The following is a 4,318-nucleotide window of genomic DNA, read 5'->3' on the forward strand; positions in this document are numbered from 1 at the left end:
ACACAGTCTAAATGTGAAAAATAATCATTTTCCTTTCTGCCTCCCTCCCACTTATCCTCCACTCTTCTCACTTCACTTCTTTCTTTTTTCTTTTCTTTTTGTACCTGTCTTTGAAGTGAGGAAGTGTGCAGACACTTTTGCAGAAAGAAAGCAGCAAATGCTTAAGATGAAGAGATGGATGGATAGAAAAAGAGAGGGTGGGGAGAAAGGAGACTTTACACTTCTGCACCGTTTCCTCTCGCTTCAGTCTTTGTGTCGTTTTGGCATGCATTGTCTCTCTTCTCTTCTTCTCTCCCCTGTTATTCTCAACCTGTTCATCTCCAGAATGGATAAAAGGCTTGTACTAACCATCCTGGCCCTGTGTGTAATGAATGTTGGTAAGTCTTTATTTAAATACAGTCTCGTGTTTTCTGTGAGTCCATTATGATACACAACGTTCTCATGTTCTGATATTCTATACTGACACTGGCAGTTGAACTTGAAGCAGCAGAATTGTAGTCATTGGCTGCATCCAAAATTACTCCCTATACCCTATCAGAGATGGGCAGTATTTCTGTTACATGCATTTGAAATATGTATTTGAATTACTTCTGAGTATTTTAAAATGTGTATTACACTGGGCTAAACTCCAATGTATTTTGTAACAAGATACTTTCGAGCGCTGTAATTTGCATTTTCAAAATACTTTTCTATACAATTTTTTTTATAGCGGTTCACAATTTTGTGCCCCCCTTTCTCCCTGCATTGGTATCAGAAGTTTGATGGCACTATGGTGTAATAAGAGCATCTGCTAAATTAATTAAATATAAATGTACATGTAAAATTGTACAATTGCAAAGGATGCTGAGTATTATTCTAATGAAGCCCGCCCCGAAACAAGGCCATTAATAATACTCAGCGTGCTTTGCAGTTCATTTTGGTATGTTCATTTTCACATATGCATTTACATTTTGTTCATTTAGCAGACACTCTTATACAGAGTAACTTACAGTCAGTGCATTCAACTAAAGTAGATAAACAACAACATATCCAAGAAAATAAAATTGTATTTGTCACATGCTTCGTAAACAAAAGGTGTGGACTAACAGTGAGATGCTTACTTACGGGTCCTTTTCCAACAATGCAGAGTTAAAGATTTAAGAAATATAAAAATATATATATAAAGAGTGACACGAGGGATAAATACACAGTGAATAACAATAATGAGTAACAATAACAAGGCTATATACAGGGAGTACCATTACCGAGTCCATGTGCAGGGGTACGAGATAATTGAGATACAGTGCATTCGGAAAGTATTCAGACCTCTTGACTTTTTCCAAATGTTGTTGCGTTACAGCCTTATTCTGAAATTGATTAAATCGATTTTTTTCCCTCATTAATCTACACACAAATAGCACATTTACATAAGTATTCAGACCCTTTATGCAGTACTTTGTTGAAGCACCTTTGGTAGAGATTAAAGCCTCGAGTCTTCTTGGGTATGACGCTACAAGCTTGGCACACCTGTATTTGGGGAGTTTCTCCCATTCTTCTCTGCAGATCCTCTCAAGCTCTGTCAGGTTGGATGGGGAGCGTCGCTGCACAGCTATTTTCAGGTCTCTCCAGAGATGTTAGATCGGGTTTAAGTCCGGGCTCTGGCTGGGCCACTCAAGGACATTCAGAGACTTGTCCCGAAGCCACTCCTGCATTGTCCCGGTGGTGTGGTTAGGGTCGTTGTCCTGTTCGAAGGTGAACCTTCTCCCCAGTCTGAGGTCCTGAGCTATCTGGAGCAGGTTTTCATCAAGGATCTCTCTGTTCTTTGCTCCGTTCATCTTTCCCTCGATCCTGACTAGTCTCCCAGTCCCTGCCCCTTAAAATCATCCCCACAGCATGATGCTGCCACCATGCTTCACCGTACGGATAGTGCCAGGTTTCCTCCAGACGTGATGCTTGGCATTCAGGCCAAAGAGTTCAAACTTGGTTTCATCAGACCAGAGAATATTGTTTCTCATGGTCTGAGAGTCCTTTAGGTGCCTTTTGGCAAACTCCAAGCGGGCTGTCATGTGCCTTTTACTGAGGAATGGATTCCGTCTGGCCACTCTACCATAAAGGCCTGATTGGTGGAGTGCTGCAGAGATAGTTGTCCTTCTGGAAGGTTCTCCCATCTCCACAGAGGAACTCTGGAGCTCTGTCAAAGTCACCATTGGGTTCTTGGTCACCTCCCTGACCAAGGCCTTCTCCCCCGATTGCTCAGTTTGGCCGGGCGGCCAGCTCTAGGAAGAGTCTTGGTGGTGTAAACTTCTTCCATTTAAGAATGATGGAGTCCACTGTGTTCTTGGGGAACTTCAATGCTGCAGAAAGATTTTGGTAACCTTCCCCAGATCTGTGCCTCGACACAATTCTGTCTCGGTGATCTACGGACAATTCCTTCGACATCATGGCTTAGTTTTAGCTCTATCATGCACTGTCAGCTGTGGGACCTTATATAGACAGGTGTGTGCCTTTCTAAATCATGTCCAATCAATTGAATTTACCACAGGTGGACTCCAATCAAGTTGTAGAAACATCTCAAGGATGATCAATGGAAACAGGATTTACCTGAGCTCAATTTCGAGTCTCATAGCAAATACTTTCTAAAAAACCTGTTTTCGCTTTGTCATTATGGAGTATTGTGTGTAGATTGATGAGGATTTCTATTTATTTCATCCATTTTAGAATAAGGCTGTAACGTAACAAAATGTGGAAAAAGAGAAATGGTCTGAATACTTTCTGAATGCACTGTAGTTATGTACATGTAGGTAGAGTGACTAGGCAACAGGATCACGGTAATAGCACGTAAAACATTTCTTTAACTGTTACTGAGAATATTGTTGCTGTTCAGGCTGGCTACTTGCAAATGTAACGGGCCCAGATCTAAACACTTAACATATGAACGCACATTTAGGATGAGAATAAAGTACTTAAATTACTGCAAATAAGTACTTAAAGAAAAAAGTCCACAGTACTTAAGCCAATCCAATAGCATTTCATCAAATAATGTGTCACAAGGTCATTGCTGAAAAGAAAAGGATATTGATACCAGGGTCGGTATTGTGGCATGTGGCATTTATTTTATTCATATTTTGTCAGTTATGGATCAAGTGTGTGATTTTGTCACAACTGTGTCATTGGCGTTGTGTGTTGGTAATATAACATTCTAACATGACCTCTAATCAACATGTGTGATTAGTGGCTACCGCGTGTAATATTGATATTTTAAAACATCTAATCAAAATAATTTGTGTAAATATAGATTCCAAGATACCAATTTACTTTCTATGCTGTTGTTTCCATGGTATGAAGCATTTCTCTCTCTCTCTCTCTCTCTCTCTCTCTCTCTCTCTCTCTCTCTCTCTCTCTCTCTCTCTCTCTCTCTCTCTCTCTCTCTCTCTCTCTCTCTCTCTCTCTCTCTCTCATGTAGTAAGCGAGACATCCACCTCCCAACATCCCACACCATCCAACTCCACTCCTGCTAGCTCCAGTACTCCCGCTCCCACCCCCTCATGTGTGTGTAATATCCCCACTGCCTGTGCCTCTCCAACCCAGCCCGAGTCTCCGCCACCTGCGCTGGGTGTTTTCGAGGTCAAATGGAAGAAGTCCTGTCAGGGGGACATACGCCTGTCCCTCTTCTCGCCCCGTTCCTTACCACTCTGCTTTAACAGTAGGGCCCATCATAACCTTATACTGGGAGAGTTGTGTGAGAGGAAGGGCTGCAAGGGCTCCCCAATGTGGACTGAGATCCCTGCTAGCTCTATGGGTTACCAGCTCAGTGGGGATGGAAGGGTTACCAAAAACTCCTGTACAACACTGAGGATCCAGTGCGAAGGTGAGTACTGTATGTTTGTGCGTCCTATTTGCATATATTTCTCTAAGCGACTGACAGTGGGTTTAAATACCACACGCATACAAGTTCATGAATATCTTTGTAAGTACACTTTTTATATATTTTTGTAAATTTTTTATAAGGTGCTGTTAAACAATAGCCTGATCTCATATCTGTTTAGGCTGTCTTGCCAAATGACCATATGAGTTGGTAAGACAGCACAAACAGATCTGGGACCAGCCTAGTAATATCATGGTTAAATTTGAATCTCATCTCCTCTCGACTCCAGTCGTCCCAGATCAGTTAGTGGGCTATAAGGTGGTGACTGGTCTCCTGTGTGTTCTGGTGCTGGTGGTGCTGATGGTGCGTTTCGGGCAGCCCTCCCTCAAGGCCCTCCGTAAGAGACGTGAGTCCCAGAGACCTGGGCCTGTATCTACAAAGTGTCTCAGAGTAGAAGTGCTGATCTAGGATCTT

General features: G+C 42.2%; 1 long non-coding RNA gene across 1 annotated transcript; it reads left to right on the plus strand.

Annotated features, from left to right (window-relative positions):
• Window positions 1–4,250, plus strand: LOC311122634. Its single transcript, XR_014612476.1, has 3 exons — window positions 1–377; window positions 3,443–3,847; window positions 4,134–4,250. It is a non-coding gene; the product is annotated as an uncharacterized lncRNA (long non-coding RNA).
• Window positions 4,251–4,318: the final 68 nt, after the last annotated feature.

The sequence above is a fragment of the Coregonus lavaretus genome (genome assembly GCF_964263955.1).
Source record: "Coregonus lavaretus genome assembly, contig: HAP1_SCAFFOLD_2149, whole genome shotgun sequence".
In the NCBI taxonomy this organism is placed as follows: Eukaryota; Metazoa; Chordata; class Actinopteri; order Salmoniformes; family Salmonidae; genus Coregonus; species Coregonus lavaretus.